The sequence below is a fragment of the Urocitellus parryii genome, chromosome 5, assembly GCF_045843805.1.
Source record: "Urocitellus parryii isolate mUroPar1 chromosome 5, mUroPar1.hap1, whole genome shotgun sequence".
Classification (NCBI taxonomy): Eukaryota; Metazoa; Chordata; class Mammalia; order Rodentia; family Sciuridae; genus Urocitellus; species Urocitellus parryii.
Genome location: NC_135535.1, coordinates 81,727,113 through 81,741,838, shown reverse-complemented (window position 1 = coordinate 81,741,838; position 14,726 = coordinate 81,727,113).

Here is a 14,726-nt window from a genome sequence, read left to right as displayed (position 1 = left end):
GGGCCCTCTAGGAGAAAGGAAAGCTTATGAAACCACAAAAATCCTAAAATAATAGTCTGCTTAAACAACACTAGGAAGACCAGTAGGTTTTCCTCTTTGTAAATGTTATTTCTCAAAATTAGACTCTGATGAAAATTTGATAGGAGAGAATTCCAACATTATAGTCTGGTAAGGACTTATGTGGAAATGTGCTCAGTTGAAATTAAAGAACATTTCATGTTTTTGATAATCTGCCAGGTGGAGCACAGAGTGAGGTCCTCTTTTGGAAACAGAGTGAAGGCTAGATGACCTAAGTATTTGGCAGAACCAATATCCTCAAAGAGAAGTTGCATGTTTACTTTGATACACCAATAAATGGGAGGAGGAGGCCTAAGGCTGTGTACCACAGAACACAGCCATTATTTTAGTCAAGATTAAAAAAAAAAAAACTCATGTTTTTACATCACCTACCACAGTCATAAGAAGAATCTGAAACATCCAAATGACACAACCTTAATTTTGCTTCCTAGGGAAACTTCCAGGATTAACCAACTACAAATTACAGTCTTAGGTAACTGACCAGTTGTATCGAGCCATTTACTGGATGTTAGCTGATTGAATGCTGCAGGATATCAGTAAAAAATACTTAGTTTGATTTTGTAGGTATTCTCTTCAGCAAAAACAAAACAGAAGAAAAAATGTATACAGAGAAACTATTGTTCATTAAAAATCCTTCCTGCTATTATCAAAATATTCTAGAGAATATAATTTTATTTTTAAACTCAAATAGCAAAAAATATGTATCCAGAATATGGAACAATAGTATCAACTCATAAAAGTAAGAAAGGAGGAGAAAATTACATCTGTGTCTTAGGTCATTAGAAACATCTTTCAGGAAGTCATCATACATCTTGTAAGAAATATGGAGATGCAAATTCTGAAAATTATCAGTAAATGGATCCATTCGAGTTATGATATAATTCATTCCTATGCAAGGCCTGAAGAAAAATTAATAAAACTTCAAGCAATCTTATATGGTTCATGAAATATTTTTTCTGCAAGTTGATGGAGAATCTATCAATGGAATGAATTATCCTGACCTGAAATCTTATCTACTAAGAAGGGGTAAACATTTGTGTAACAAATCTGGACTTACAATTTTTATCAAAAGAAAATGATCATGGAGATTAATGTTAATTATGAGATTAAAAATTAAAGACATTATATAAAAATCTATTTATAGAATATTTATGAAGTTGACAGCCTTAAATCATAAATTTTACAGTTCATGATTGACACAATTGGCAATGAATTAGAAAACATTGTGTGGAATTAAATTGAAACAATTACCTGCTCAGCCAATAAAGCAGCAAAGCTTGAATACCCATCGGCTAACACTGGAACGTATTTACTGAAATTCTTTGGTAAGAGGACAGCATCTTTTTTTCCTTCTGAGATCTATACATTATTATTAATAACACTTTATCTAAATACTTATTGATTTGACTTCAATCTCTCTTTGATTTTTGCAAAGACTAAGTGATTTACTATGGATTTTCACTGAAAAACAAATAAACTAGACTTTGTCAAGGTGCTAACAGATTTTCTGCCTCTGAATCCTCAGTAGAAAGGGATGTTGACATAAGTGGATCTGTAGGTAATTCTCTGGTTTTTCTCCCTGCATACTTGCTAATCTTCTTGGGCATTTTGTTCATCAGTATACAAGTTGTTCGCAAGACCTTCATTTGACCTTTGGCAGAGCATCTTCTAGTACAATGCTCATGGCCTGGGAACTGGTTTTGCAATGCTCTAGAGGATGATTGGGACTGTGGGTACATGTCACCTCACTGCAGGCTGTGCCCCAAGGAGGGTTGAAGCCCCCGTTAAGGACGGGCCTGGCCATACATCAATGATGGAGGAATTTCATATACAATTTATGGAATTGTGAGGAATGTGCAACATTAGCAGAGAAGAAATGTCAGCTACTCTAATAGTGTCTCTTTTTGGGGAGGAACTGGTTCTGTCTCACAGGAGCCTGGAAGTTACTATTCTTTGTAAAGATCATCTCTTGGTGTCACAGGAGTCACCGCCCAGGTATTAATGTTGTTATAGCCAAATATACAAGAATTGATCTGCTGTGTTACTATCTGAACTCCACAAATGCTGCTTGAACCTCTGTTCAGTGCTATACACTGTGCTTGGCACATAACAGAACTAGGGGTGCAGCACTTTGAACCACAGAGAGCACCTAACCTATGCTTGCTGTTTACAGTCAGCATTATTGAGCACCACTATCTATAAATTACACTCATTTAATTCTCACCGGGATGTTGTGAATTGAGTATCATCATCCTATCATCATCATCATTATTATGTCACTTCCCCTGTGTGACAGTTTGGACTCAGAACAGTGAAGTGACCCATATGCTCTCATAAAAGTCCCTTGGCTCCAGGTGCAGTGCCTGCATCCCCCATACCTGTTCATCCTTAAGAAATCAACTTCCTCCCCTAGGACCTGGCTGCCCAGAGTGTGACCCATTGATGCCCCACTCAGCATCACCTGATGCTCATTACAAATGCAGACCTACTAAATCAGACCCTGCATTTCCACAAGATCTCAGAGGCCATTTGCACACTGGGTTTCAGCAAAACTGAACCAGGAAGCATCAAAGGCAGCTGAGAGCAGCACCTGCTACAAACCCCACAGCTCTACTCTCTGCAGGATGAAGTTCCATTGAGGGAAAACTCATTTTGACTCTGTAAGTTTTCATTTTAAAGTGCCCCAAAGCAGCTTGTTGCCAGGCAATTTCATCTGGAAGGCAGTTTGCTATAACAGACCTTTAAAACTTATATTTCCCACAGTGACCTTACATTTAATGATTTGGTTTAGCAAACATTCACCACTGTCTTTTGTGTGCCAGGCACTGTGTGACCAGCAGGCCTTTGTGATTTCCTATGGGAAGTGGCTGTCCCTGCTATTCCCTGCTTATTGTGATTCATTCCTTCTTGGTTTTAAGATGCATGTTTATGATAAAATTGTATCTGCACTTCTCTTATGGCTACTTTTTTGTTGATTCATTCATTTAGTCAACAAACATTTAAAAACTATGTACAGGGCACTGCAGAAGCCTTTTATGTTTACACATAGTCAGCTGTTATACAAAAGCACACACTGAAGTAATACTTTGATGGGCACATATTTTTAAATGAAGTTGTTTTTTTTTTTTTTGTTACTGATTAAGCACCAGCAATTTTATCTTGGATTTTATGGCTAATAGAGTTGTTCCAGTTAAAGGATTTGAAAACTTTTAAACTGACATCTTCCTTGGAAATCTGTCTTAAAGAGAAGAGGATCTGGGGGCTGGGTGTGCAGCTCAGAGGTAGACCACTTGCTTAGAATGTGTGAAGCCCTGGGTTTGACCCCCCAGCTCCTGGAGAGAGAGAGAAAGAAAAGAACTTAAGAGTCAAAAGCTGGGAATTCCTAGGATTTATACTCTCCATAACAATTTAACTTATTTGCCTTTTAAAATCAGCAGAAAAAAAAGAAAAAGACAGAAATTTGATACTAAAGATTTAATAGTATTTAGTTTACTTGATTTTTATCTCAGGGTTAACTTTTTTTTATATAGAACCTCTGTTGGAGTACCTGGCACTTAATAGGGATCATTAATTTAAATATTTCAGGTCCTCCTTTACCATTAATGTGTCATATCAAGAAGTATCATCAAAGCCATTCAATGGAAACTGATTTCTTTATGGGAAGCTATACTTCTAAAACTCTCACTACAAAGAGAAGCAACCTGTCACATAATTTCATTTAGTCTAGGGATATTACAAGATGCAAAGCCTTCAGGCACAGAGAATACTTCCTGTTCATTCTGAGCTGTAGGTTGACTCTACCTTTGTTTGGAATCTTGTGGGAAGTCATTAGATACTGATTACTCAGCCTAATGAGTTTGATTGATACCACATTGAAAGATGTTTTAAAGAAGGTTATAAAGTCCAGAAGATTGTGGGAAGTAGCTGATAGTTTTTTAATTAAATGTTTTAGGTATATTTATAGACAGTTGAATGCCCAGAGTTACATGGTCAGTTCATTGAGCTTTGATAAACTTACATATGGACCATCACCTCAGTCATTTTCATCTCTCCTGTTTATTGGCCATTTTCCTTCTTTCAGGAATCACATGAATTGCAAAATATGTTTTTGTTCTCATTAAACATTTTGAAGTAGGCAAAAGTAGTATTTCCAGTTGAAATTTTTTACAAAAGGGAAATGCTTCGGGAGAGCATAACATTTGCCTACTCACCAAACTGCCTACTCAGTGATAATGATGGGATTCAAACCTGGCTTGTCTGACTCCAGTTCCTTTACCACTGTAGAGTGTCAGGTCTTCAAAACTGCAGCATCAGGAATCTCATGTGCAACATGGAACCATTTATGAGGTTTCGTGGGCAAGCCACACTCAGCATTCCCCTCCCTCCATCTATTCTCTTCAGTGGGCATGTGCTCATCTGTGACCTTTACTAAGGTATAAGCTCTGATGAGGGAGAGGTCAGTAACATATTAATTTCTTACTTCCTTGTTCCAGAGACTATGCCAGTGATCTGTTCACAGTGGTAACTCACTAAACATTTGCTAAAACACACTGTTCTAATTGTGTGTATTTTAAAATCTTTATAAATCTGTCTATGTAAATTTTCCTCTTTTCAAGTGATAAGGGGAAATATTTCAGTAAGTCTTTTCATGTGTCATAATTAGCAGAACACTGTGGAGACATGCTCCTACAGAAAACAAAATAATCTCATCCTCATATGGAATAGCAAAAAAATATGTTACAACCTCCAATTACTGAATTTTTACTACTTATCAGTCTCTGCTAAATGATTTATTTCCCTTATTTCTATATCGTGGCCAAAAGCACAATCTCTAAAATAAACTTCTTGGTTTAAATCCAACCTCTACTTTTTATTAGCTGTATTTTTGGGGGGCAAATCATTTTAGATGTACGTGCTTCAGTTTCTTCATCTTTGCAATGGGGTAACAGTACCTATATAATCCATGGGAATTAAACATCTAGACATGCTTATACATGGGCCTGGCCCATGCAAGGGGTTTTTGTTGTTGTTGTGACCTTGTTTACCTTTTTAAAATCACCAGGTGAAACCAATCTTTCCTTTCTCTTAATTACTTTCTGAAATCAAGATAAATATTGTGGTTCATATTGCCTTGCAGAAAATTTGGGTAAGACTTCTGGATGATTGCACCCTGTGTAGGAGTTTTCTGAAATTCGAGCAAATTTTGACAGAATCTTCTTAATATGCTTATGTGTAAAGTACAAATATCTCAGAATTGCGTTAAATGTAAAATAACATCACTAACAGCATCGTTAACTCTGGAAACCTCATCCTAAGCAAACACTGAGGTGGGCAAGGCTTAATGAGAAACCAATAGTCCAGAATCTACTCAGCTTACATTAGAATTAAGGAAAAGATCTGTGTTTTGTAAGATTACTACGAAAGGCAAATATTTAACTAAAAACAACAAAAATCTAGTAAAAAATGGAGTGTCTTCCTTTTATTATCTGCTCTCAGCACTTCTATTCAACATTTTATTGGAGGTGACAACCAGGGCAATAAAATTAGGCAATAAAATAAAATAAAATGTAAAGAGATGAGAAAGGAAGAAACGATCTCTGTTCTAAGATGACAAGTTCTTAAGATTAAAAAAATCCTAAGGAAATTACTAAAAATATTTGAACTAATAAAGGAGATCAATGGGTTTGTAGTATACAAAAGTCAATGCACAAAAATGAATTAATCTTATTTCTTTTCAGTAAGAATGATCAAACTTAAAACAAAATTAAGATAACAATACCATTTCAAATGGCATCAGAAAGAATAAAAAAACTCAGGAATACACTTAACAAAAGAAGTAGGAAACTTAAAGTCTGGGAATTCCAAAATACTCTGAAAATAAATTAAAGACATAAATAAATGAAAAGTTACCCTATATTCATGTATCATAAGATTAAACATTGTTAAGATGGCAAATAGTCCCAAACTCATCTAGAAATTCAATTTAACATCTATCATAATTTCTGCTAAATCTTTGTGGGAACTAACAAACTAAACCTAAAATTTATATGGAAATTCAAGAGACCCAAGGTAGACAAAATCAAGAACAGAAAGAACAAAGTTTGAGGATTTTTCCCTTTCAGATTTTAATTCTTACTAGAAAGCAACAGTAATCAAGATATTATCATGCTGGCATAAGAATAGATATGTAGATCACTGGAATAGAATAGGTAATTCTGCAACAAATGTTCACATTTACAGTTAATTGATTTTTAACAACGATTCCAAGACAAGTAAATGTGGAAAGAATAATCTTTTCTACAAGTTGTGCTAGGACAACTGGATAGCCACATGCAAAAGAATGAAGTTGGACTCTTACACTAAATACAAAAGCTAACTCAAAATGGAGCAAGACTTAAACAAAAAAGCTATATCTACAAAACAAAAGATTATGTCTTTATGATCTTTGATTTGGCAATGTATTTTTAGACATAACACCAACAGTACAAACATCCATTACATGGATAAATTGGACCCTATCAAAATTAAAACTCTTGTGCTTCAAAAAATACTATCAAGAAAGTAAAATTTACAGATGAAAGAAAAGTTTTAAAAATAGTATATTGGATAAGGGGCTTGTATCTAGCATATAAAAGATGCCTTAGAACTCAACAATAAAAAGACAAGATCCCAGTTAAAATATCTGAATAGAATGCTGAATAGACAAAGGATCTGAATAAATATTTCTCCAGAGAGCATATACAAACAGACAGTAGACACATGAAAGGATGCTCAGCATCATTTGTCAATAGGGAAATGACAATCAAAACCATGATGAGCCAGGCGTGGTGGCACATGCCTGTAATCCCAGTGGCTCAGGAGGCTGAGACATAAGAATTGCTAGTTCAAAGCCAGCCTCAGTAAAAGTGAAGTGTTAAGCAATTCAGTGAGACTCTGTCTCTAAATTAAAAAAAAAAATAGGGCTGGGAATATAGTTCAGTGGCTTAGTGCCCCTGAGTTCAATCTCTAGTACCCTCCCCACCAAAAAATCCATGACAAGATACCTCTTCAAAACCACAAGGACAGTTATAATGCAAAAGTAAGATAATGACAACTTGGAGAAATCAAACCCTCATATACTGTTGCTAAGAATGTAAAATGATGCACCTGCTTTGGAAAATAGTGCGGCAACTCCTCAAGAGGTTAAATAGTGTTATCATTTGACCCAGCAATTATATTCTCAGGAATATATACAAGAGAAATGAAAACATATATCCACATAAAACCTTGTCCACGAACACTCCTAGAAATGTTATTTATAATTGTCAAAGGTAGAAACAACAAACTTCTAAAAAATCCAGAAATGTAAGAATACAAAAAGTTAGGAAATGGAAGAACAGGAACATGCACACACACACTCGCACACACATACACACACACCCCAAACATGTATATGTGTCCATCTCTATAGATAGATAGATAGATAAGTATTGATAGCTATGAAGTCTGAACCAAAATGAAGGTGGTATAACTATATTAAAATAAGGCAAAGTAAACTTTAAAGCAAGATCATTACCAGAGAGGATCTATCTACCTGATGATATCACTATTTTAATATTTGTACAACTAGCAATACAAATTCAAAATGTATGAAAGAAAAATGGGCAAAAAATGAAAGAAAAAATACTCTAAATTAAAATGAGAAACATTCACATACTTTTTTGATGGCTGATAGAATAATCACACACATACAGGTAGAATACAGATAATAGGAAAAACTTGCTTAATTGAAGTTATAGAACACTGTGAACAAGAATGACTTAAAATACTCTTTATATTCATTTATATTTTTTATAAGTACAGAGTAAAATACTTGGAAAAATTGTCCATATGCCTGGTTATAATGCAAACCTCAACAAATTTGAGAAAATTAAAATCATTCAGAGTATGTTTTCTAACCACAATGAAGTTAACTAGATATCATTAGTAATTAGAAAATCCCCAAACAACTAGAAATTAGGCAAACACATCTAAATTTCACCATTGGTTTAAATAAATGTCACACCAGAAATTAAGAAATTACTAACATATTACCAAAAGTACTCTATAGGTTTAATGCAATGCCAATCAAAATCCCAATGGCATTTCTTGTAGAAATAGATAAAGCAATCATGAAATTCATATGGAAAAATAAAAGACCCAGAATAGCAAAAGCAATTCTAAGCAGGAAGAGTGAATCGGGCTGTATAGCCATACCAGACTTCAAACTATACTACAGAGCAATAGTAACAAAAACAGCATGGTACTGGTACCAAAACAGGCGGGTGGACGAATGGTACAGAATAGAGAACACAGAAACCAATCCACAAAATTACAACTATCTTATATTTGATGAAGGGGCTAAAAGCATGCAATGGAGTAACGATAGCATCTTCAACAAATGGTGCTGGGAAAACTGGAAATCCATATGCAACAAAATGAATCTGAATCCCTTTCTCTCCCCATGCACAAAAGTTAACTCAAAATGGATCAAGGAGCTTGATATCAAAACAGAGACTCTGTGTCTGATAGAAGAAAAAGTTGGCTCCAATCTACAAATTGTGGGGTCAGGCTCCAAATTCCTTAATAGGACACCCATAGCACAAGAATTAAAAACAAGAATCAACAAATGGGACTTACTCAAACTAAAAAGTTTTTTCTCAGCAAGAGAAACGATAAGAGAGGTAAATAGGGAGCCTACATCCTGGGAACAAATTTTTACTCCTCACACTCAGATAGAGCCCTAATATCCAGAGTATACAAAGAACTCAAAAAGTTAAACAATAAGAAAACAAATAACCCAATCAACAAATGGGCCAAGGACCTGAACAGGCACTTCTCAGAGGAGGACATACAATCAATCAACAAGTACATGAAAAAATGTTCACCATCTCTAGCAGTCAGAGAAATGCAAATTCAAACCACCCTAAGATACCATCTCACTCCAGTAAGATTAGCAGTCATTATGAAGTCAAACAATAACAAGTACTGGCGAGGATGTGGGGGAAAGTGTACACTTGTACATTGCTGGTGGGACTGCAAATTGGTGCGGCCAATTTGGAAAGCAGTATGGAGATTCCTTGGAAGGCTGGGAATGGAACTACCATTTGACCCAGCTATTCCCCTTCTCGGACTATTCCCTAAAGACCTTAAAAGAGGGTACTACAGGGATACTGCTACATCGATGTTCATAGCAGCACAATTCACAATAACTAGACTGTGGAACCAACCTAGATGCCCTTCAATAGATGAATGGATTAAAAAATGTGGCATTTATACACAATGGTGTATTACTCAGCACCAAACAATGACAAAATATTTGCAGGGAAATGGATGGCATTCGAACAGATTATGCTAAGTGAAGCTAGCCAATCCCTAAAAAACAAATGCCAAATGTCTTCTTTGATATAAGGAGAGCAACTAAGAACAGAGCAGAGAGGAAGAGCATGATAAGAAGATTCACATTAAACAGGGATGAGAGGTGGGAGGGAAAGGGAGAGAGAAGGGAAATTGCATGGAAATGGAAGGAGACCCTCATTGTTATACAAAATTACATATAAGAGGAAGTGAGGGGAAAGAGAAAAAAAACAAGGGAGAGAAATGAATTATAGTAGGTGAGGTAGAGAGAGAAGATGGGAGGGGATAGTAGAGAATAGAAAAGGCAGCAGAATACAACAGACACTAGTATGGCATTATGTAAAAACGTGGATGTGTAACTGATGTGATTCTGCAATCTGTATAAGGGGTAAAAATGGGAGTTCATAACCCACTTGAATCAAATGTATGAAATATGATATGTCAAGAGCTTTGTAATGTTTTGAACAACTAATAAAAAAAAAGAAAATCCCCAAACAACTAGAAATTAGGCAAACACATCTAAATTTCACCATTGGTTTAAATAAATATCACACCAGAAATTAAGAAATATTATAAAGTAAGTGAAAATAAAAATATATTAAAATTCTTAAGATGCAGCTAAAGAAGTGTGGGAATTTTTAGTTTTAAATGCATGTTAGAAAAGGCAGAAACTAAAAAATGATGACTTTAAATTCCATCTCGAAAAAATGAAAATGATACAGCAAATCAAGTTCAAAGAAAGTAGATAGAATTATAATTCCTGCATCCTAAAAATGTTGTATTAAAAACAAAATGCATGTTAAGTGTTCGACACAGAGACAGAAACATGGATAAGATCCAATAAAACGTTGTTATCTATTTTTATTATTAGCCTAGGACAATAAGAACTATAAGATCCACCTCATTTCTCTTCAAGGGCAACATATGCACTTCACAGTGTTTATCTTTCTCATAATAATAACCTCCTCCTTTTGTTGGGAAATCAGCTGGTGGAGCTTCTGGTAGAAATTCTAAGCCAAAGTGGGGAAGGAACAAGTAGAACTAAAATTTATTGCTACTTCCTAGGTGACAAACATTGTCAAGCATACCACCCATGTTGGTTTATTCCACTCTTACAGGGAGCTGGAGAGGTAAAGACTAATGTGCACATTTCACAGCTTTAACCACTGAGGCTTCTACAAGTGAACCATCTAACTTGAGTCACTTAGCTGGAAAAGGTAGAATGGGAGCTTAGACATCAGCCTGAGCCTAAAACTAGGGATGTGCATTAGATTGCATCATCAAAGTGTCCCTTTAGCAATGGGGTAAATGAATCCTGGCTAAATCCAGTGTATGTATTCTCAGCTGTCTTGTAGGTCCCAACCTGGAAGAGTTCTTTTCATGCGTCTAAAGGGTTTAGCAAATACATATTTGGGCACTTTGAATCATGTATTTGTGGCTCAAAACTGACCCTGCATATGCAAGAGTAAGGCCACTGTGGGACAGCCAGCCTGGGTGCAGAGCAGTGTCCTCACCAAGCTGATGATGAAGAGATCAAGACCTGTTTCAAAAGAGTAAACTGGGACATTTCCTGGAGACACATTCTGTGCCAGCCCCTGTGTAAAGTCTTTATGTGAGGCTGTCCCCATTTCTGCAGTTCTGTATCTAGATGGGCCAGAACTTTCCATCTGTCCACTCTTCAGCTTCCAGCTGGGAAAAGCAGGGCAGCCAGGCCTAGCGGCTCAGCCTACCTAGGGTGAGCAAGCCAACTGCCTCCAATTGTTGTGACAGTGACCAGATTCTTATGCTGCAGGTGGGGGTGGAAATGGGATGCAGGTGATCTACTCATAGGATAGTAATTATAGTGAGTGTGATGTTTAGATTAAGGAGGAAAAAAAAACCATTCTTCACCACCATGTAATATGAATCTGTTCTCTATGCAGTTCTCTGTAGCTTCCATTAAAAAAACAAAAAACAAAAAAACAACAACAACAAAAAACAAGCCAGGAAACTAGACACTATCTTTCCCTTATATTGCCCAGACACACATGTGCTTGGTAAATTTTGCACCTAAAGAAAGAGACAAAGTGCATGATCCAGTTTTCCTGCTTTTGAAAAGTAGAACTCAGTTGGACTCCTCACATGCTGCAATCATGGGGGGGAAAAAATGAATGCTTTAGAAATACACACTCTTCATCAGACTGTTTAGATTTAAATTTCAAAACTTGGCATTGTAGAAAAGTGCAGAAAATATCTAATTTTATACATAACTTCATCTGTTAGACAAAAAAGTCAGTAATTTTTTTGATTGAGAAAGACTTTGGTTTGAAATCCAACCTTCCCTCCTGCTCCCCTCCCCACCCCCACAGAAGCCATCTAACCAGGGCCTAGTGACTAAGGGCACTGCAGGACTGGGGCTGCTGAGTGGATCACCAAATCTTTCCATTTCTGCTACTGGCATTTCCTAAATTCTCCCCAAATGTCAACATTTTTTTTTAAACAAAACAAGTATGTGTCACTTTAAATAAATGTGATAAAAACTTTAAATAGAAAACTAGAAAAAAAGGTGTATCTACAATGATAAGTCCTTAATCACTGAGAGAAAATTTTGGGAGTTTTTATTTACTTTTGGTAAATGTCTTATCCTCAAGACAGAGCCAGGAAACTGAGATGATGTGAATGTTTTTACTTGACGCATTAGAAAGAAGCATCACTATTGATAAATAAAAGCAAGATTTCCCCAGCAGCCACACACTTTAAGTGGGAAAACCTACACCCTGTGATGATGATCTAATTTCTAGTATATACAATCTACGATGAAGCTGTTCCAGATCCCAGAATTCTCGTTTTGGAGATGGGATAGTTTGGAGGTCCCTGGGGGGATATAAAATGTGGGATGTGGGACATTGCTGATGGAAAATTCAGAGATTTTATTTATTCTGTGATGAATGTTTGGATTCATGAGACCAAGGGTATGGTCTCATTTCTCTTGCCACTGAAACGTTTCCCTGAGCCATCTCACCCCCAGCCTCCTCTCATCACCAAGGCAACCATGTTAAATAACATGGAAAGCCAGCCAGCCACTGTGCCCATGCTTAAGCCAGCCAAGATAAGTCTTTTTTATCATTGCCAGCTCTTAGCATCTTGATACATGCAGACTGATATAAAGCATCAAGTGGCAGGGAGAGTCTTACATAGTAGCAATTCTCAAGTGTAGCCTAGTATCCTCAGTCTCTCCCATGCTTATGAACACTGATGCCTGGGCCCCTGGCCCAGGCCCACTGCATCATGAAGAGCCCAGGGATATGCATTGTAATAAGTGTTGCAAGTAATATGTATGGCACTAAAGCTTGATAACTGTTGATCTAGGGGGAAAGTCAGAGGAATCTAGTTCCTTACTTATTAATATTATTTAACAGATAAGAAAATACAGGTTTCCACAAGGAAATCACATGGCTTTTTCCTGGAGCTTTCCTCCCTTTAAGCTGCTTGTCTCAGTTAAGCAGAATAATTGGGTTCCCTCTCATGCCAACTGAACACCCTTCATAGATGATCTAATAGTCATTAGTGGGTTGCCCTTGATAGTATATGATTGCATCAGGGACTCTGGTCATTCTTTCCTGACTTCACACTCAAGAGGACCTGTGGCTCTCCTGAGGCAGATAGGTACTGAAGTGTTAGATTTTTCAACCATTTTTATTTTATCATTTATTTCAACACATTTAGCTTAGAGATTTTAGGCGATTGCCAGGTGGCCAGCACCTTGCCAGCATAATTCTTCCTGTGCAGGAGGGGATAATCCACCGGAGAAAATTAATGTATGAAATAGTGAAGAAATAAAAGAAATAAAAGACAAAGTCAGAGAAATAGTTTTAAGTGCCTGATAGGTCCAGCCCAAGCAGGAGCTGGTGCTGAACAGTTAGAAAATGGCTCTTGTTATTATTATTATTTTTTTGTGCTTAATATACCCTATTATTATTATTTTTTGTTCTTTATATACCCTAGAGATTAGTGCTCTATCTGATGTGTGAGGGGTAAAAATTTGCTCCCAGGATGTAGGTTCCTTGTTCACCTCACAGATTGCTTCTTTTGCTGAGAAAAAAACTTTTTAGTTTGAATCCATCCTATTTGTTGATTCTTGGTTTTAATTCTTGTGCTATAGGCATCTTATTAAGGCAGTTGGGGCCTAACCCCAGGTGATGAAGATTAGGGCCTACTTTTTCTTCTATTAGACGCAGATTCTCTAAATGGGACAAGGACCTGAACAGACACTTCTCAGAAAAGGATATATAACCAATCAACAAATATATGAAAAAATGCTCATCATCTCTAGCAATCAGAGAAATGCAAATCAAAACTACTCTAAGATACCATCTCACTCCTGAACACAAACAACAGTATATGTTGGCAAGGACGTGGGGAAAAAGGCACACTCATACATTGTTGGTGGGGCTACAAATTTGGAAAGCAGTATGGAGATTCCTTGGAAAACTGGGAATGGAACCACCATTTGACCCAGCTATTCCTCTTCTTGGACTATACCCAAAGGACCTACAAACAGCATACTATAGGGACACAGCCACATCAATGTTTATAGCAGCACAATTCACAATAACTAAACTGTGGAGCCAATCTAGATGTCCTTCAGTGGATGAATGGATAAAAAAAAATGTGGCATTTATACACAATGGAATATACTCAGCAATAAAAAAGAACAAAATCATGTCATTTGCAGGTAAATGGATGGCGTTAGAGAAGATTATGCTAAGTGAAGTTAGCCAATCCCCAAAAAACAAATGCCAAGTGTTTTCTCTGATATAAGGAGGGTGACTCAAAGTGGGGTAAGGAGGGAGAGCATGGGAGGAAGATTATTTCTAGATAGAGAAGAGGGGTGGGAGGGAAAGGGAGGGGGAAGGGGAATAGCAAGGATGGGGATGTGATGGTCATCATTACACAAAATGTATGTATAAAGATTGGAATTTGGTGTAAACATACTTTAATACAAACAGAGATATGAAAAATTATGGTATATATGTATTAAGAATTATAATGCAAAAAAAGAGTACGTGTATAATGGCATAATTTTGGCTTGAACATACTTTAAATATAAAGATATGAATATTTGTGCTTTAAATGGGTAATAATGAGTTTAAGACATTCCACTGTTGTCATGTATGTAAAAAATAAAATAAAATAAATATCCTCAAAGAGCTCTGACAATTCGTGTGTCCAATGGTGAATCTTCTTTTGCTCTTTCCACCATTTATAAGGGATCACACTGAATTAGTTTTCAC